The 22582-nt window shown below is 37.5% G+C and overlaps 1 protein-coding gene across 3 annotated transcripts in view; it reads right to left on the bottom strand.

The window, feature by feature from the left end:
- The window catches only part of LOC129565153 (pseudouridylate synthase RPUSD2-like), a 233904-nt gene that overhangs the window by 175513 nt on the left and 35809 nt on the right, over positions 1 to 22582 (bottom strand). The window lies entirely within an intron of this gene.

Raw genomic sequence — 22582 nt, 5'->3', positions numbered from 1 at the left:
AAGCGAAATGAACCACAAACGAACGAGCGAAAGTAAATTAGCAGCTACATAAAATAACCGTTTCATCCATTCAATTTTCCATTCGATTTTCATATGGAAACGGAATTATGTTGGCTAGATTTGACAAAGCAATAACAACGGAAACAAATAAGACTTTCGAAACGGAATGAATGAATGGCTGTTTGTCTCCCTCGCCTTCTTGCTGCGTATGTGCACGAGTGTGTCGTGTCGTTAGAGCACCCGTTGTTCGCTCCGCAAAAGCCATTCCGACAGTCAAATACACATAATATTCACATTTAGCGCCGGGGAAAATATAGTGAACATCAATATGGTTTAAGTAGAAAAGCGATATGTATGACGATGCCTATTTGGTTTTGGTGTTCAGTGTGTCTCGTGCATCTCATTCTCTTTGCATTTCTCGCTCTCTCGATGTTCTCGAAATAGAATTACCGCATTTGGATTTTGTGCGAAATGGTCTTGAATATATTCGTCGCGCATTCGAAATCATAATAATATGCGAAGCAACGACAATAGCATCAAAAGCAAACGGTTTTCAATACCGCATTTCATGTTCATGTGGCTAAACATGGCTCATCGTGTGTGTGTGTATCTCGCTGCCTGTTTCATACCACATGTAATGCGCACAGTGTCGCTATATATTCCACCAAATAAATGGTACAAATAAATTTGCCCTGCTCAATGTACTCCATAAATGGGAATGGAATCGAACGCACAAAAATACCTAAAAACCTGTATGCACAGGCACATTCGATATGTTGTTCACATTGCGTGCGTTTTTGGCTGTGCCGTCCGTAATCGAAACATATAACGGCGAATTTAAAATTGGAAACCCTCAATCTGTCAAGAATGCAGATGCGTTTGCGTCAAGGGATTGCGTGAAAGTAATTCCCTATGCAGATCGAACGCTTTAGGTGTTAGATTTGAAAAAAAAACATCACACACTTTTCCATTTTCGCTTTCCATTCCGTTAGTTTCATTTTTCTTTTGTCTCGCCCTAAAATTATCCGTCAACCTGTGTCAGCATTGAAAATGTGTGAAACACATTTTTTGCCCTTTTTTTCAATCGATCTTACGAACCAAAACCGACCTATTCATGGCTCGAACAGTGAAGAAAATGTAAATCAAATGCGTGCGAATAACAACAAATGTATTTTGATAATAATAGAATTTGGTACACCTTAACATTACCATACGCGATTATCGTCGATATTTCTTCGATTTTTCGTTCCTCTCTCTACTGTCGCATTATAATCCGAAATGCTGAAAATCCGCACCTCGTATGTTTTGTGCCGCAAAATCAACGGTGACGACTTCGGAAACAAGGCTGAACCGTTGAAATTTCAAAAGGATTCCAACAATTGGCGTTCGCCAAACAATAGATGACGATAAAGCCAAATCAAAGAATGGCCTGATTATAAAGCCTTTGCACACATAGATCTACTCAATCCGTAACTGAGTTCAATCAGTTCTTTCGAAAGCGTATTAGACGCGCAACGGAACAGGTACACGACGGTGCGTGTATTCAAAGCAATGTGTATTTGAGCATTAAATAAAAGCCAGCAGGAAAAAAGTACGCGTCGTATCATCATCGATGAGAGTGGAAAGAAAAGAACGGACGGAAGAAAAAAAGAAGAATCGAAGGTGAAGTCACCCTGTCACACAGAAAATTTGACAGTCGATGAAATGATGTGCACAAGGAAATATTGACACGATGGTGATATACACGTTTTTTTTTGTTCATTCGCTTTTTTCTTTTCTTCTTTTGGTTCAATAGACGCGCAAATCAAGTGATTGCTTCACCGAGACACACAGAAAGGAAGTGTATTACATCAATAGGATAAGCGGAATCCACGGTTTAGAGTACATCGATATCGTAATGTGTACGCGCGATTTGGAGTGCTTGTGACGTCGAGGTAATATACGCGACAGCTGTGTGAGCTGAAGTGCCAGCGACTGACTAATTTGGATTGAGGAGAAGCCAAAACATAACTAGGCTTCGTGTACAAATTATTTTCGGCGGCTGATATTGGAACATGCTGCGTCGCACTCGACGTCATGTAATTATAGAAAATCGTTATGTGCCACACATCGATGCCGTGCTGTGTTTTCATCAAGATAATTTTCGTTTTTCTTGCGTTTTTTGCCTCTCTCTTTTTTTCCATTTTCCCGCAGTCAGTTTTTATACTCACGTCGTGTTTCGTTTAGTTTTTTTTTTTATCGTTTTTCTGCTCGTTCACATCCACACACAACATCGATCGCTATGTTAATGCATTTTTAATTGAAATTACAGTTTTTCCTTTTCGTTTTCTTAACGTTTTATCGACACTTTGATCGGAGTTTTATTTCTTTTATTAAGGCGCTGAGGGGAAAATTCGCAAAATATCTTACGAGAGAAAAAAAAACGGAATCTTTGACTGTTTTCAAAGGAAACATTTGTAGAAATTGCTATCTGTTTCAGGCGACGGTTATTTTTTGTGTGTTTTCCTCACAATTTGTCTGTCTTTTGTTGATAGACAGATGAACACATTTGTTAGATGCCGACGTAAATTGAATAATAATATTCTCAACGTTTCTATTATCGTTAGAGAGGAGAAAAAAGTCCCAGACACACACAAAGAGAGAGAGAGAGAGAGAGAGAGAGAGAGAGAGAGAGAGAGAGAGAGAGAGAGAGAGAGAGAGAGAGAGAGAGAGAGAGAGCGAGAGAGAGAGAGAGAGAGAGAGAGAGAGAGAGAGAGAGAGAGAGAGAGTGATCGAAAATGTGAAAACAAAAACGAAAAAAAAATACTTAAAAATACACAAAAGAAGAGACAACGATCGAATGTTTGCAAACATACGTTTTCCGATGGCTCAGCATCTCAGCATTTCGTATGCTGCGGATATATCCGAGCATATCGACGACGCAAGTCACTGTTTAAGTGGCTTGAGTTGATGTGCACAGCTACATCGACTACACACAAACACTGCGCACTCTGTTCGTGTGTAAAACTCTCTGTTTGTGTGTAGTCAATGTAGCTGTGCACATCAACGCACGCCACTTATACAGTGACTTGCGTCGTCGATATGCTCGGATATATCCGCAGCATACGAAATGCTGAGATGCTGAGCTATCGGAAAACGTGTGTTTGAATGGTCGTGATATTTTCATACGTTTGGTGCGTGATATGCGACGTATCCCGACATAACACGAAGCATTGGCACGTGGCATGAACATTTTTTTGAGAAAATTAACTTAGCGTCTCGACTGCATGCACACGTCATGAGAATATAGCAAAGTGTATTGTGTTGTGTGGAGTTCATATTATTGTGGGTCAACGAAGAGAAACGCTTTTTTTCTCTTTCCCAATTTCTTTCCTGAGCGAATCCGAACCGAATATACGGCAAGTGATCACGCTTCGGATGGCAGATGCGATTGCCTAATGCTACTGTCGGAAATAACAATAAGTGAAGTGGAGATAAACTTGAAACGCTAAGCCCCTCTGACATCAATTTTACTCTTTGAGCTTCTCGAATTTTGGCAGATGCCGTTGAATTTACTTATCTCTCTGTCTCTATTTTCCTTTTTCTTCACTGCACAAGAGCAAGTCAAGAAGCAACGGAACCTGCTCTTAGTCTATATTTTAATAGTTTTATAATATGCTAAAAAGATTCAGGCAATGAAGTGAAAATCGCAACATAAGTCACGAACACTCATAAATCTTCGATAAAATGTATAGTGCGGAGAAATGTTCGAATGACATTGACAATGTTGATTGTGAAAATGCTATCGTCACGCTCCTCCTGTCTCTCTTTCGATCTCCTTTGCTAATATCGTCGAGTCACTTTGAATTTTATGAGCATTTCTATGTGGTCATTTCACATAAATAATGGTATCATTTAGCATTTCGCATACTTGAACGATACGCCACCAAATGTCTTGGCAAAATTCAATTAGACGTATAAAGAGTTTTCCACATCGGTTGTGATGGAAATCAAGAATGAAAAAAAAAACTATCAGCAAATTTGCATGTTGCTTCCATACGCCAAATTGATGTTGGTCTGTCTTGAGCGCCATCGTCGTCTTGGAGAACACGCATGATTTGTGATCGGAGACATGATTGTGTGTGTGTGTGTGTGTGTGTGGTAACCGAACCCTTTTTCCGAATTACCATGCTTGTTTGGCCATATTCTATGCACTGAATGCGAAATCAGTGTGAATCAGTTGGGCATTTATTGAGTTATTTAAAATTAAATTTGGATGGGTGAACGTCGTTTTGTACATGACTAAATTAGCTGGTTCTACATCGGCCAACAATTTGTGCAATCTCTCTCTCTCTCTATCTCTCGCTCGCTCGTTTGCCATACTACACATTTCAGCATAAAATTCAGCGGCAAATCAAAGTCAAAATTGAAAAGTTTTCTCATTGACAGCGTCTTAAATTAATGGCCAAGTATTGTGTATGGCAAAAGGCAAGTTTCGAATTTTCCGAGAGAAAGATTTTGAGCCAAAAAAGCGATATAGATGTAGTGTATGTTATTTTGGGAGCATATTTGAGCCATTGCGGTCATTGATGTCGCCATATGCTTGGCACATATCAATTCAATAATGCCTACGTCTTTATTGAAAAGTCGAGCCATTTCGGTTGGGGCCGGTTCGTTTGTTCGTAAAACTTTTCCAACGCACAATATGAATTGTTCTCTCAACAACACTTGTGACATACACAGACAGAGAGAGCGAGCGAACAAACTGGCATTTCATGTCTTGCCTGCTTATTTGTATATTTATATTTTAACGTTATTTTTGTGCACGATTTTTATTTTCTTCGGTAGGATTTCTCTCAGTAGCTAAATTTAGACAAGCTGCCTGTCGAAATACTGAGAATATTTTCAATTTTATTTTGTACTCTCTGTTGTTTTTCTTCCGTCTCGCATTCATTACATTTACATCAAAGGTCCGTTAATGTGTGCCGAAGAGGAATAATGTATTTTAATGATTTTTCAACAGATTTTGCTATTTAAAAGCGGAAAATTGTCGATAGATCAAATTTCAAATGAATTTGAACCGATGCTCCTGCTCCCACTCTCCTTCTTTCTCGTTGTTAGAGAGTGTTGAATATCACCAAGCTGTGTTCAAGTAATTGCTTCAGTGCGATGTGCGACAGTAGAAAAAGATGCAATTTTGTGGAGCTTCATGAATGATAATGAGTGCTACAAAACAATTAGTCTCGTTTGTTGCTTAATTTATAAAAATTGAGCTCGTTTTATAAATAATTCTCGGAGAAAGAGAGACAGATGCAGCGTGTAAAAGTGCCGGATTATGCTTGCAACGGTGTAAATGGAATGAAAGAAAAAATGGGACGAAGGTATGAATTTTCCCATTTCGAATGCGATGGCAAACAAGGGAAAAGCTTAACTTTTTGTCAACATTTCATTTTCTCGGCGAGAGGGCGAATAGTTATCGTCTCCTGTTTTGCACTTCATCTGGATCGGGTGGGCCGCGCACACGCGTGCGCTCCTCTAGTAACACATCGGTCAATAAGTCCCGAGCCTAACCACCAAGTGGCAACACTAATGTCAAACCCATATCATTTTCGAAAACTACAACCTTTTTTAGGAATCCAGTCAAAATTTGAGCCAAATCCGACCATCAGTTCGCTAATTACAGCACTTTAAATGAAGCAATTTTCCAATTTTCCAAAATCATGGAAAAACTGCATTTCTCCTCTCGATTTGACACATGTATTCCAGAAGAAAAACGAGCAGGAGTACCAAACCCATACTATGATTAGTTTATGGCATCCTTAGGCTTTCGAAATCAATCATTAGATATGGAAGAATTGAATTTATGCATAGCCATAAGAGCGATTTTGTCGATAAGCCTCCAAATTGTTCAAAATATGTGGTTTTGGAAGAAATCATTGCCAAAATCCGTTAAGTGATATCGGAATTCTCAAATGTGATAGTTCATAGATTTGCTAAGGCCATAGGGCAACTAACTCAAGCTATAGTTACAACTTTGCATGGATATATGCATATGAAATACTCAATCGAAAAAGCCTTGCCGCGTTTTTGGATATGGAGTAGATAGAACAGTTTTTTGGGGATTCGAAGCCCGTTTGGAGCTGTATAAGTAAAATTTGAATAGGGTTTTGCCTTTATATATTAGAATTAATGTATTTTGAGTTCATTTGAATAGATTCGATCTATAAATTGCGGGTAGAAATCGCCAAAAACGGTTTGTAGCGACCAAGGTCGCAAAATATGAGTTCGGGCATTATTAGTGGATTTAGGTATAGAAAAATATTCGCGAACCAGTGGGAAAGATATAAAACAACATGAAAAGTCACTTATGCATCATTTTAGACCTATCCGAATGTCAAATCTTGATAAAACATAGCAAATTTGGCGAAGAAAACTATGTTGTTCAAATGCGAGTTTCATCCAGGTCAAAGAACTGTTTATATGGTGATATAATTGAACGAAATTGGTTTCAAACTGCTTCACTAACCATTGTATTTTTTAGGTCTGGTCATTCTCTGAACTCTCCACATGAATATACTTGAATACAATGCATCAGAAGAAAGTTATACCGTTTTAACGGCAAAATTGAAGCATTTTCGGGAGTCTTTCTCTCGTATAGCTGTAACTAGCAAACTGATGGTCGGATTTGGCTCAAATTTTGACTGGATTCCTAAAAAAGGTTGTAGTTTTCGAAAATGATATGGGTTTGACATTAGTGTTGCCACTTGGTGGTTAGGCTCGGGACTTATTGACCGATGTGTTAATTACATTGCAAAATGACGGACATCATTAAATACGAATAGCTTTGTAGCCATTTTGCGTTATTACTTTTTCCATTTACGCTAATTATGTTGATTTCAAGATGCACCTGGAAACCCGTTCCGAACCATCCCTCTTTCGCTATCTGTCACTTGCATTCCTCGCAACATGCGTAGGCGTCAGAGATATTTGTGCGGAATGATGCTATTATTGCATCCGTTGTTGGAGAGCCGAGTGAAAGAGGAGAAAGCTTCTTTTCATGGAACAACAGAGAAATGGTTCACGTTCTTTACGCTCGGCAATATTCATCTGATGGCCAATGGTTATAATAAAAACCAACAAGCAGTTGTCGGAGCAACAGCAGTAAGCAAAAAGACATTTTTATTTTATTAGGTGGAATTCTTCACAGTAACCATTGGCTGATAGCTCTGAATTCTTCACAATTACTACTGCAAGGCATCCACGCGTTTTGTTTTTCTGTTTTACTTTTCCCCATCATCTGGTGCAAGAAGACATTGTTTATTTTCCTACAATGTTTACAAGCATCCGCTGTTATTATTCATTCCGTTGGCATTTGAAGTGGGATGGATTTGCACACATAAGAGAGAATGCAGATCCTCGAATCGAGATGTACTCCCGCATTGGATGAGTAAGAAAAGAAGCATCGATGCTTTTTTTCCGTGTTTTAATTTATCGCAATCATTAAGAAAGTTTTTATGTAGAAGAAGATACGGAAAAAATGTGATGGATCAGGTATGTTCCAGTGAAAAACGACCCTTTGCAAGAATGTGAATGAAATGCCAACGAATTAATTCCAAAACGAGATTGCTCGCCAGATAACCGAGTTTAACACAGAAAACCATTTGATATTTTTGACGTTGATCATTAATATGTTCACAGTGAACTGGTATTGCTACTGTTGTTCGTATAAAAGAAGATTCATTTCAATTGATTTCAGTCGCTACTAATTGACATTCTATTTTTTTTCTCTCAAAACGTTCCCGATTTACGATGTCCCCATAAAATTCTTGACCAATGGCGTCATTCGCATTTCAACGAACATAAAACCAAACCGCCGACGCCGCCTTTTTTCCATCTCTTGAAATGCCTAAATTAATTTAGATATCCCCAATCACGTCTTGACCCAAGCGAATGTTTGCGGTCAATCAAAAAGTAATTAATCAAAACGGCAACGTAAAACAGAAGGAAACACAACTTGTACACAGCACACAGTTCTCTCTGTGAGTGTATGATGAGAATGAGGGTGGAAATCGCATGTTCGTGTTCAGGCATAAGTCCAAATACAGATTATCCATAAATTAACGCGATTCGCGGCATTTTGTGCGCGGAAAATTTAATCCATCTAGCTTGATTTTTGCTAATTGTTTTTGTATACATGTAATGTATACACCAGATTCATGTTAAAGATACATATATATTCGGCCTACACCACCAATTCATTTCCCGTTTCGGACGAAAAAGCGGCGTCGCTGAAATGACGCTAACCGAATTTTTATTAGTGTAAATTCGTTTCGACGCAAAGTGACGGACAACTTTTCCATTTCATAACAACTTTGTTGAAATGCTTCGTGCATCCGAACGCACAATTTGGTGACAAACATGTCAACAACATTCAACCTGTTTGGCACGACACACAACGAGAGACGTGGACAATTGTCACCGAAACGAAAAACAAATACAGCCAACACGACACTTAAAATGGGTTAATGATATACAAAACGAAACAATGACCAAAGTGATGCAAATTAAATCCGATGTTGAGGTTGTTGGGTTATTATTGAGCGGTGGAAAAATACTAGGAAATATGACCTGTTACTCCTTTGCCAAAAATTGCTCTTTCGAAGCAAATGGCGAACTTTTGATCGGCTTTTCCTCAATTTGAATTGTTGAATAATTCATTAAACATCTTTACGCCAAACAAAAATAAGGCAGAAAACAAACAAAAAAGTCACAATTTCTCCACCTCTGGCTCTGGTAATCTCAACAAATATTTCAACAAAACTATTGTTTCTATTGACATGTGTGAAGGCGGTAAGAAGGTTCAATGTGATTGAATGTGGTAGAAAAGGCGCTGAAACCGTATAAAAAGAATCGTATCAGACTTATCACGAGAGTTCGATGTAATCTCGGTTAAAGTGGAAATATAAATGTCAAAGTTAAATGAGCATGTGCCCTGGCAGCTAATACCGCAATCAAAATAAACCGAGTAGAAAAATTCGCTTCAATGCTTTAAAATTTATTATTATGCCCTATCATTTTCACAGCAATAGATTGCTTGAGCTAAGCTTTAGCATATCGTAGCATTTGGAAAGCCATCATTAAATCAGTCGCTGACAGTTATGATTTTTCTAAGACGAACAGAAGAATATCAAAGGAAACTAAGCTCGACGTTGAGATTTTCTCTCTCTAAATCCTACAATAACGCATGAATTCAACAGTTCGAATTCTTTCTGGCAATAACGCTCACTATATTTTACGGTAAAATAGTTTCTTTTCTCTATTTCTCTCTGTTTATTGTTTTTCCTGTTTGTGCCAAAAACCCATAAATCCATTTTTTCTGCCGGCAAACATTAATCATGAACCAATTGAGATGAGCTTAGGCAGAGCGAGAAAGATAGAGAGAATGATTTAACGTAAATCTACATTCTTCACATTATCAAAAATCATATGACATAAAATCCTACGAAAGCTCTTGCCTAGTTCGTATATATTGCTTTATATTCATCTAGGCAGAATTATGTAAACTTCTTTCACCATATTCAGGTGAGAAAAAAAGCGGTAAAATCCTTGTGCCGCACAAATATGAATTCATCCATATTTGACAGGCGATTTTTCGTTGACTTAAACCACTCACTATATACGTATATTTGGATAGGAATCAAGACCTCGATTAGTTTCGAGACATTTGCTTGCTTTTCATTTCCATCTGCCTTCAAAATGACATCGACTCTGTGTCACTGTGTGTATAGTTTTTGTTCCCTTTTCACTTTTCCTATGCAAATATGTACGTGAAAATGATGGATTCGACAATTTATGGTAGGTTCCTTCATATCATCGGCCAATTTTTTTGTGCTGCTCTCTTCGGAATTTTCCCTTTATTTGTGCGTTTTATTGCTGATTTCTTTTGCATGTTATCTGTCGACGTAAAAAAAAACTCTCAACCATACTATCCGAATTTTATTTGCCAGATAAGGATAAGAAAAACGAAAACCTCCACGCAAACATCGTCATGAATAAGTTCAGAGTAGGAAAAGATCAAAAGTGTACACCGTAAAAATCGACTTGTCGGATGTCATTTTGAATGTTAGTAATAAACTTACGGTTTGAATAAAGCGCTGAACAAACAAACAAATAGACCGTCACTCATCGAGGGCCCGACGAGAAATTCGGTGTGTATGCATGAAAAGTGGTGGCAATGGCGTTGAATGGCAATGGAATTTCCGTATGTTTTTAAATTAGCTGGCAGCATGGGGTACACATCTACATTTGCTATGGGTCTTACCATATAAATGGTGTAAGCTTTATGTTCCCTGCCGTTGTTGGCCGTTATTGTCTGCATTCTCGGGCATTTTATTCATAACTCGACGGTATCGGCATTTGTGAAATATCAACCATCACACACACACACACACACACACACACTGAGCGTCAAATATGATGTGTTTTTCTTTTGCTTTGGTTGTGTGCGGCATGAAAATCGGTAGAAGAACAGGAAAAAAGGACACCCTTGCCATGCTCACAACATTTGATTCGCCCATTAAACAGCATTGAAGCGTTTATCCTTAACCATTTTCAATAATGAAAACAAAAATTGGCAAACGGAAGAAAACAAACAAGAGAACACCAGCCGAAATGATTGAGCAGGAAGGAAGAGAGGCAAGGCAGTGTAGAAAAAAACAACAACATATTATCAAACGCAAAAAAGTGGCAATGGACGAAAATCGTTAGAAGTAATGACCAAAATTTATTTTAAGCACTTTTTCCTTGTGCTCCGTATTGTTCCCCACTTTCAAGCATATCAACGCTTTTGAGCATACATACTAGACCATAGATTAGGGATTCTGACGTTCGCTTTTTGGTCGAAATTTTGCTGCTGCTCGACAGTATTCTTACAACAATTTATTAGTTTAACTTGTGAAAGTTCAGAAAATGGTGAGTATAAATTATAAACAATCTGAACAAAGCATACAAATCACCGCACAAATTGCATCAAAATTACGGGAAAGAAACGCACATATAACGCTCCTATTGCTTTGACTCATCTACTGCGCTTCCCACTGACCACCGAATAATAAACGAATTCACTTGAATTTACTGCACATGAAAATAAAAGCTGTAAATTCCAAAGTTGATTTAGAATTTGAAGGAAAAAAATTGTTGAACAAACACCGAGAGTGTATTTATGCAAAGAGATATCTCTAGGGGGAAATAGGAAGAGGAGTTCAAATGTTGTGCATTTATTAAAATTTCGAACGTGATTGATCAAATATGTTTGTTGGTATTGTTGTTATTCGGAGTTTCAGTTCATTACACCAACATTACCAAATCGAATGAAAATTTCGAATTATCCATCGTCGAAATATTTTTTTCAAATTGCGTTGAAATTCGTGCATCAAACATGAGTAACATTGCTGAATGAGCAGTATTCTTTTGTTCATTATATTTCAATTTTCTTACCAGAGTTCATTTCAATGTGAAAATAAACCGAGTAGTGAAAATGCCTATAAACAACATTCGTTGCTTATATCCAAACCACACCCAAAAGAATAAACTGTATTTGATACATTATTGACGACGGATATAGAAAAAAAAAATGCTTTGTTGCTTCTCCTCAATATAATGGATATGCTTGTGTGCTTTCCGGAACCAACAAATTGTTTTAACAAAAACCATATGAAATTAATGCTTCTATTGTCTTTTATTGCTTCCGAAAATTTTGGCATATTTTGGCTGCGATGCGAAAGCATCGGAAGTTAGCCTTTTCTCTGATATTCAAAATTCAAAGCGAATTTCACCGAATCCATTATGAAGTCATAACATATTCTTGATTTGTTTAAATTTGCTGAGCTAAATTATGACAACACAAACACGTACGCACACACATGTCTATGCTGGAAATGTTACAAAATAGCCTAATGAATAATGCAAAGCGTTCATGCACATAGTTTCAGATTTCTTCCATTATCGTCCCAAATGAATTGAGTTGTGTGGCATCATTCAAGTCAAGATTTTGTAAACAGAAAAAGTCATCAATCTCTATTCGATTAAAAGGATCCACAAACAACTACTTAGGCATCATAAATCGGAATTCTTATTCATAACTTTGCTCCCGAACAAATTAAACGCCGGATTTTTGGGACACAAAAAAACGAACAGCAGTGGCATAATTTGATGCGGCGGATACGGTCTAAGTAAAACAAAACATTCGCCATGAGTGCAATTTTAATGCAACATATTTAAATAGAAAATTTGATTGATGTATGTGTTGCGCAATAGGAACATAATCCTGATTTGCATTTAATTGGTCCACTTGATACCCTTTTGTTTGAGCGCCTGGTTGTAAGTAGTAAATATATGCAAATGATTCATTTCCTTGGAAAAATGTGCGCATCGGCAATGATGTATGGATATTGATGTGTGTTTAAATATAAATATATCGTATACGTATGCGTAACGTATTGTTGTTGAGCGAAATATGATATAATGGTGGCAATTAAAATGAAGAGTCGACAAACTCAACCAATTGGAACGGATAATGCAATAAATTTGAATGCTACATCCATGTTGACATGATTCTATGATTAACGCAATTAAAATTTCGAAAGACAGACAGACAGAGAGAGAGAGAGAGAGAGAGAATGTGTGGGAAGGGGAAAAAACGAGAAGACGATTGCTCATCAAAATCGGATGTTTCAGAGACATGGTCAAGAGACTTGAAATGATTGAATTATTCAAATGCAGTTGCTCAAGATGGACACATCGAACACTGACATCATACACACACACTTGCGACATATACGAATGGCTGATACGGATTGTACTATGAAAGCGAAAAGCATTAAAAATTCTAGCTACAAAAGCGACCGCATAAAAGCGAGTTGATGATTTAAATATGCAGTTCCTTGGAGTAATTTGGAAGCGGAATATCTGTTTTACATGTTTGCATACATAAAATTTGATTTGACCAATAAACATGGCCGGTCGGTCCATAAAATGAACACAACGCTTTGACATTAGAATGCACAGCATACGTTGTGGCCGAAACGCACAGACACATAGCGATATAGAAACGGACGAACACTGCCATCCACATTATAAATTGCATGAATATTTGAACACACATGGCAGCAGCACATATAAAATCTCGGTTGATTAAAACCAAAAGGGAGTTTGCAATTGTCGCGCTCGAGAGCGAGACACGACACAGTCTTAATGCAATGGGTATGCAGGTAATTTTGCCCATAAAATAAATAATGATGGTCTATAATTTTGAATTATAGTCCCACATATAATTTATATTCATATTCGGAGAATTTCACACATCTCGAGGCGATGTCGATTTGTCGAGAGTATAATGTTTATATGGGTGTGTGTGTGTGTGGCGCTTGTATACAATGTAAACAAAACACCCAAATATTGTGCTCCATCAGGATCAGGGCAGCACAGCTCTCGTGTACATATGATATGAATCGAATCATCAAAATTTTAACCATAAATCTATTTCGTTTTGCTTTTTTATATTTGAAGAGATTATGGTCATCAGCTGAAAAACGAACTTTGTCAAAGCAAATAAGCGACATGTGGTTGTAAGATTACGCAGTCATTACCGCACAAAAAGTAATTACTAATTATTTGCAAAACAAATGAAAAACGCATTCAAAATAGAATTAGTACGAACCAGTGCTCTAGCATACACGTGGACACACCAGGATACACGTTCAATTTTTGATGAGCTAATGCTATCCACTCTCCGTTCTGTTAGCGTCTATCGGCATTTTAGAGCTTTGTTCTACACAGATTTATGTGCATTTTCTGCTGTGAAAGACTTTTTCGTTTTTCACCAAAAATTCTAAACAAAACTTTCGCACATTCGTTTTTTGCACCTGATAAAGTTTTACGTTCGACGATATAAATTTACGGAAATTGTTGAGTTTATGCATGCGCTACATTTACGTTGATGTCCAAACTAAACTCATTAATTTTCATTGCTTATGAAGGTTTTTAGCTGGATACTGCACTTTTGAAGCGCCGTTCATCTATTCACTCGTAAAAGATAAATAAACTGATTCATTGCCCACATCATTCAAGTGTTTATGGGTCGGTGTGGTAATTTATTCAGCTTTTTGACATAAAAAAAGTGTAAACCATAGCGAAGTGTTCATTTCAGTCAAACTTTGGATTCCAAAACCTAATGAAAACAAAAAATTTCGATCACAATCGATGCTTTTCTTTCAAAAATCGATTATTTTCGTTTGAAAATCGATGACTTCTGTGTTTTTGTGACCAAAACTTACAACGATGCTGTCAATTGTCACGACCAAGTTGAAAGCTGCAAATTAAATTTGAGTCAAACTAAAGTACCGACCAACAAAAAACAATGCGAAGTTTATCTTTTAAGTAAAAGCAATGAAACTTTTCGAATGAATTAAATAAGGAAAATATTTTGATATTATTTTATCCCATTGCCATTTGCAATGGTTAAACTTATTCGCAAAGTACTTGGTTCGGTTTGATAAAAACACACATTTTTACCTCGTTGACAACGAAAAAGGAACTAAAACCAACAAAAAGTCGTTGTCAAAATGGGAAATGATTTCAATGACAATTTGAAAAGGAGGAACCAACAAAGCCATAAAAATAAATGGAAAACTAATCAAACATCAAACTAACCGTCAACAAGTGATAAAAAAAAGCAACACAACATCGCGTCTCCAATTTATTCGCGGAACGTTTTCGGTTTGATAGCGTAACATTTTTTTTTGCACTTTCCATAACAAAAACTAATCGATTACTTCCTTTTTCATCGCATTTCAATGATGATACGGAGCACGATAAATGGCAACCCAAGCACCAATTGAGGAAAACAAATGGAAAATAAGTCTCTCCAGAAGAAAATTTTCATTCAAAAAATGGAATTTATTTACATTTCACAAATATTTCTTTATATATAGAAAAATATTTATATTAAATTTATTTTCTATCCAAAAAACCGCTCTATGTAAATAGCTTCAAGATCGAAAATAATAACAAAATTTCAGTTTCAAAGAAGTCGTACAACCATTTTCATCTTCGCTCTTTGGCAGTCAAAGACGCAACATTAGAGTTTGGAATAGTTTTCGTTGACTTTCGGGGTCTTCTCGGATGAGGGCAGGGTGTGTACGGCGGCAACAACAGATATATACGTAACAGACAACAATAAAACTTTTTACGATCCAATCGCAATGCTCTGTCGTTAGTCAGCATTATGAAAAGTTTTCAGCGCTTGAGCTATAAATGAGTAGAAAGAGAAAAAAAATTCATTTTTCTGCCGGTTATTTTTCGCGTTGAGTTTGTTGTGTGCGACGATGAAGAAATCACAGTTAGAGAAAAGTGACACCGAGCGAAGAGAGGAAGAGAGACGATTGAAGCGACAATCAATTCAATTCAAGTAAATAGCAACACAATACAATCCAATGCATTGGCAATTGTGATTGTGAATGAACAAGAGAATGAGAACGAAAGAGAGGTAGAAAAGAGAAATGAAGCCTTGAGTGGCAAGGCATACTGAATAGAGAGAGAGAGAGAGAGAGAGAGAGAGAGAGAGAGAGAGAGAGAGAGTCTCTATATATATGTTTTAAATGAAAGTATTTATAGGTTTTTATGGCTTATTCACCATACTAAATTGACATTAAATGACAATAAAGTTTTCTTTTTGCCGTTGTTTTCGTTCCCTCTTGGCGTCGATTGTGTGCTATTTGCTTTATTACAATAATTATGCATTTTATGCGCCATATTTTGTAGAACTTGAACAAGTATAGTGGGTGAAAATAGGTTAGCAAAACATTGCAAATAATTTTTGCAACGAAAAAAGCCGACCAAACAACGAACTAGAAAAAGAGAGCGGTGGAGAGAAAAGAGAGCATGTGGCAATAAGAAGTGAAAAACTTTTTCAATTTACAGTCGAGACAGTGTGTGTGTGTGTGTGTTGAAAATTTTCAAGGAACTTTAAAGTGTAAAAGACGCCTTGTTTGAGCGAAAATTCGTGCGATGAATCGATTGTAGTTGGTGTGATTGTGGCCGAAAAAACGGCTTATGAATTTTTATGAAAATATTTTGGAGAATGAGCTTATTCTCTCACTCAATGAGACCAATTCTTAGAACTCCATATCGATGCAGTACAATAGAGCAATGGAATGCATTTACCTCTCGATGCAATGTCATTTCATTTGAATTTCGTAAACGTGGTTAAAAAAAATGTCATTGGATGAAATGCAAAACCAATCCAAACTATACACCGAGTGAAGTCAAAGTGAAGCCATTATTCCGTTGGCGGAAAATGGGGAACTGCCAAACAGAACCAGCAGTGACAACACGATCCAATTAACCCAGAGGAACAACGTAATATTTTCCATTCTGTTCGCTTTTGTTGCCGTTTATTGTTTGCATGTGCACATGATAACTTTCGTACCTGTTCTGCATTCATTGGCTGCAACAAAATTTGCGAGTGACGTTCGATATAAATAAATATGACGTGTTATTTTAATCGAAGGTCTTTGTTCGGTTGCTTCTCTCGATTCTCGATTTTATTTTCATCGTGTTCGAGTGCACTGTGTTCGGTTTTTTTCCGTCGTTTCGTTTCGTTTTCTTTTGTTTGGTTTTGGTTCGGTTTGACTTGCATAGAATGTCACCATTTGTTTGCTCGGACAGCGAAATGGTAACGAAATCTAGTTGGATAGTGACGATTGAGTGGCAAGATGTTTGAGGTCAATAAAATTGCAATTTCACGTCCTAACGTTATTACTCCACTGAGTCGACAGATGAATGCCAAGTGAATGAACCGAAAAATGGACAAAAGAGACAATCGACGATGACGACGACAACGACAACGACAACAATAACAATGATGCAGAGAGTGAAAAACTCGACTGCATAACCAATTCCAAATTGGTTGGCTAGCTGTCCAAATTATGTTTACCTGACTAAAAGATTGTCGAGAGAAGGATATTTTGTTTCACAACCGAGAATATGTGAGTGTGTGTGTATATTTTTCATATGAAATCTAAACAAATTCCAAGGTCGAACTAACACGAAACAACGACGACGACAACACGTCAGCAAAAAAAAACAAAAACAACGAAAACACAAAAACCAATGGAGAAAAACTTGCCTGCAATAAAGTTTCTCTGCACAATTGTGTATGGATATTTATTTCTTTGTCGCAAAATCCACTGCAAATGGATCTAAATATATATTGTTAAAGCAAACGTGTTTGCTGCCGGTTGGCTGAGCAGTTGTTGCTGATCAGTTAAGTGTATATGTCGCGTCAATTTGTTTTGTTCGTGTCTTTTTTGTCTCTCTCTCCTGCTCTCATCGATTTGACCGTCTTTTTTTCCCACTGCACAGCGTTGGGATATGTTCATTTTTGCAGTTCGTTTGTGTGTGTGTGTGTGTGTGCCAGTCCTTTTTTGTAATCGAATCGTTGCGCAATTCTTCATTCGTTTGTTTTCATTCTGCTCTTGATTAACGATAAATTGAATGATGGCAACGAAAATGAAGCGAATGACAGAATGCGATATGCCACAATGGTGTTGATGTGACATGACATGACAGCCGATGCACAAAAACTCACGCTAACCCATACAACAACTCTTTCTCAGTCGCACTTTATATTCATATCCATCACTCGGTGTGCAATCGAAACTTAGAGTGGGACACAGACACACACATACACACACACACACACACTGGAAAAGAGAAAGAGAGACGAACGAGAGAAAGAAAGCGACCGAACGAGCTAGTGAGCGAGGAGTGAGCGCGCACACAACGCGCACCATTGTGCAGATTGCAAGAACCACCACCGATATAACTCCAACATCGATTCCATTTCAATCCAATCCAAAATGGAATGCGTCGATCATAACGACGATTGCTGCAAAATGTAATTAATTTACTCTGATTGTGTGCTATTTGTGTGCTACGGTGCAATAAAAAGTGCATGCGCTCGAACGGATCGCAAATAGACACACACACACACAGCGACGAGTGAGTGCCGAGCCAAGGAGAGAGGAAATGAACAAGAGACCAAGAGAGAAAGAGAGAGTGAGTGAGAACGAGCTGGTGCCATCAAAGGGATTCGCTCATTGAAAATTTAAATGTCGTTGCGAAATGAAATTGTGTTTGTTTGTTTATTCATGTGCTTGTATGCGCATTTTGTGTGTGTGTGCCGTCTGTTTGTGTGCGGTGTGAAACAAGATACGATGAGGTAAGCAGGCAGGCAAACAGGCAAACTTGCTATCTCTTGACAGAGCATCAACCTGCAATCAATAATCACCAAGTGCACCATCTTGTTCATTTGATACGATCTCCCGGAATATCATCATTCATCAAGCGTACGATTCGTCGAATCGAGAATATAACAAACAGAAGAGAAAAAAATGAGGGAAAAGAAGAAAAAAAACGGACGACAACAACGAACGGACAAAATAAAGTGAAAAAAGAACATTGAATCCTCTCTTTCGCACTTACTCTCTTTCAGATCCGGTTCATGTTACCAAAAAGACTCAAGAGGAAATTTCGACTTGAACAAATAGTGTTTATTTCAAATTATTTTTACATACACTCGGTTCTCTTATCCAATGTGTGCCTGTGCACTGTGTATTCTCTTCAGGATGTCATCATCCGTCGGGTGCCCGGTTACACAATGTGTGTTGCATTGTGTGAGCAAATCAATAAATCAATTTAAATTGGTCGAGTAAATTGTAGCGAAAATCAAATAAATTAAACGCATACAATGTCCACCACCGTTCGTGTCTTTAACTCAACCCGTCACGTCCGTCTGATCGGTGTCCATTCATTCAAGCAGCGCGCATTGTTGTATAACATTTTACAAGGATGCATTTTTCAATTGATTCGATGCGACTCTATCTCTCTCTCTCTCTCTCTCTCTCTCTCTCTCACTCTCACTCCGTCCGATGATTAACATTGTGTGAGAGAATCACATATGAAAAGCACACTCATCGCAATTCATCGCGTTTGAAATTCCTGTTGAATTGCTTTGACTCATTTTTTGAATTCCTGCTTTCACACAACAACACACGCTTTTTATTTCACGCCGTATCTTGATTGTGTCTTTGCATTTATCATGATATTTGTTACCGATTGCATTCGCCTTTGACTTTGTGTATGTGGAAGTCTGAGTCTTTGGGGAATTCAGCGGAAAGCGTTTGATTTGGCATCAATGAATCGAACATGACTTCTTGTACATAAAGTCAAATTAACAATTTCCAAAGTAAACAAACAACGTCATAAAAACATAAACAGTTGGAAGGATATTGCAGCAGCAGGAGCGGCATCAGCATCTCTCCAATGACCTGATTATTTTGTGTGCTCAAAGCGGAAAATGATTATTATTCGAATGACATAAAAACCGAATGTTGCCAAAGCAAATCATAATGCAAAACAATGTATACATACAACGTACACAGAGCCGTTTGCCTCTTTTGAATGGATATGCGCCCCAAGATGCCATACAATGGCTTCGATTGTGATGTTTAATTTTCATTTCCAGTTAAATCGCTCGTGCAAGATTATTGTTATTACTATTTGATATCGGCGCGGCATCTCCCTTTTTCATTTCGTTCCGCATTCAAATCGAGCACTTTTCGCTCAAGACTTACACATCTTGAACACCACTACACCACATTCTACATTTCGTCGATGCCATTTTTCCCTCTTTTTTTCTATATTTTCAAATATTCAATAACTGTGTCTGTTAGGATGCTGATAGCGGTGCGCAGGGTTGGGTATGGCAGTTGGCGATATCACAAGATGTCAGTCAGTGTGTTGTGCACATAAAATACATAAACCTACAGCATATTGTCGACGGAAATGTATAAAACTAAAACAATTTGTTGCGCAAATTTAAACGTTCGATTATTATTAGCGAAGCGAAAACGCATTGTGACAATTCAAATAAGATGCCGAACTTATTGAATCGTTAAATGCACAAAATCGACAAAATTGCTTTTTGAACGACACAAAACTGGTCGCTCACTCTCGCACACACACAATCCGGATCACTGTCGATTTCATACATATGTTCATTTTGGTCTCAATTTCTTTCTCTCGATTGCGCTCTCTCTGTGTGTGAACGCATCACGACTGTAATTTAAACGATATTGCACATCCGTGATCGAGACTCAAACACTGTTTATTTAGAATGGGGTGAAATGTGTTCGTTTGGTCGACGCTTTCCCTGATAACGCTTTTTGCTATTACTGTGGACTGCTGCTGCTGCTGCTGTTATTGTTGAACTTTGGTGCCTGAGAACGATATTGTAACCATTTGTTGTACTTTGCATATAGTTGCGCTCATAATTTTATGCACTTTCAAAACTAACAAAAACTTATTTAATTTTGAAATCTTCATTAAATTGTGCACCGAAAATTCAACGGAGAGCAAACACTGTTTCGCAACGACCCAAGCAATATGTTTGAATATGATTTCAGATTGCCGAGTGGCAAAAGTGTGCAGTGCGTTGGCCATCTTTCTATTTGTAGTTTTCGAAATTGATCCGTATGCGCGGAGCGGCGATGCTAGGTTTTAATTACATTTCTATGAATTCCAGGTGGATTTTGGTGTTTACCAACAAAACCCGATGAATCCATTAGCTTAGAAAAAAGGGCTTGAATATAACGTTTTTTTTTCTGTGCGCGTTAGCCAGTAGAAAAATAGGAAACCGCACATTTGTACATTTACGTTGTTGATTTCAACGAAACACATTCGTTGGAGTTGACAGAAATACACACACACGCAAAAAACGCCCATATACGGGCGGTAAAAAACATGGTGAAATCTAGAAATTCCAGCTAATATTAGATGACCATCAATTATCCCTCTGTCGGCCGAACTAATATCGTGCGACAAGTTATGTGGAAAAATTGAATTTGAACCATCCGAGATAGAGAAAAAGAGATAGAGATAGAGAGAGGTGAAAAAACGGATTATATGAGAAAAAAAGCCTGACCACAAAACCGCAACTCTCAGCGAATTGCACATTGAAAATTGGTTTTTGGTGGGAGAGAGAAAAATTGCCATGAAAAAAAATTTAGATCGTCGACGTTTTTCGTATGTCGCTAAATGGCTGATTCATCGCTTCGCACCTCGTTGTTGTTGTTTTTCCCCAAATTCTCTCTAGCCAATTTACACTTTTTACCACCACCATTTATTTTTAAAATTCCATTTGGCTTGCGAACATGTCCGAAACTCACTGAACTTTAAATCGAAAAAATTGCCCATAAAATTTTGCACAATGCATTGATGTATTTAGCTTTCAATTACCACGAGAAAAAAAAACCAACACATTTACATATAACACTGGCTGGGAGGCATTTTGCTCTGATTTTTTTCCGTTTGATTTTTGGTGAGCATGACAAATAACAATTTGTACATGTGTGTGTGTGTGTGTGTGTTGTGAACGCTTGACGAAATAAATTAGAACCGATTTTTCGTTATGAATATGTGATTATATTGTTATGTTCGGATGAACAGTAAAAATTGTGGTTTTAACGCTTCAGATCATTTAGAATATTCAACATAATTTTGCCACTGGGATCTCCATTTTATGGTGTATGTTGCTGATGAAAAATGAACCTCAATTGCTGACGTTGATATGCATGCAGGTCATAAATATGTGGATAGATGAAAGAGATGATGTGTTTGATACTGTCGGTTAGCTCATGAACTGTTACCGCAACATGGAATCATTGCCAATACCAAGGGGGTAGACACAGTTTTCTAACGTACAAGTTTTGACGAATTTGTCTCATTTTGCACCGAGTAGTTCCGATTACATCTATGCATTTTAAATGTAAACTCGAAACTACTCAAAACACTCAGTTGACTTTGACAGTTCTCTGTGTATACTACACATTACACTGAACCAAATGGCACCGAGTAGCACGGAGTAGATTTGAGCATCGCCGAGTGTTTGTTGAGTATGAATTTAGAGTCTAACCCTTTGGCCAATACCGATGTTTATTTAATATTGTTGACGCGATTTTAGGGGCACATCACTAAAATGAGCAACACTTTATGAATAATCAATGTTTTTTTTGTATGTAATTAGCAAATCATCATCGATGATCCGACATTTGCTGTTCAAAATGGCATGAATTTTTGATGCGTCATCAGCTCGGATGGATGAGGAGAGAAAAAAATGATCACTGTTTCCGCATGAAAAAATGTCCAAAATGACTTGTACAAAAAAATGCTTACCCCACATCACACAAAATCGGCACATCTAAATAAATGCACACACATATCATCAATGGGAAACATACCTGCAACGAATAAATTAAATCGACCATTAATTTTCATGTAAAATGTGAAAAATGTATCATTCAATGTAAAATGAGCGGAAATAATTTGATGAAAAAGTTACAAGATTGTTAAAATACTAGTTAAAAGCCCTTCCACTTGAATTCACACAGCAGCAGCGGCAGCAGCACAAACTCGACGCTTTCACTTGCAGGAAATTATACCCAAATTGAATTCGCAAAAGTAACGGAAATACCGACAAGAGCGA

This window comes from Sitodiplosis mosellana, unplaced genomic scaffold (genome assembly GCF_009176505.1).
Source record: "Sitodiplosis mosellana isolate CC-2019 unplaced genomic scaffold, AAFC_SMos_1.0 Smas_scaffold_2, whole genome shotgun sequence".
NCBI classification, from domain to species: Eukaryota; Metazoa; Arthropoda; class Insecta; order Diptera; family Cecidomyiidae; genus Sitodiplosis; species Sitodiplosis mosellana.
The sequence above is the reverse complement of the archived record's forward strand: the minus strand, read 5'-3'. Positions and strand labels throughout refer to the sequence as shown.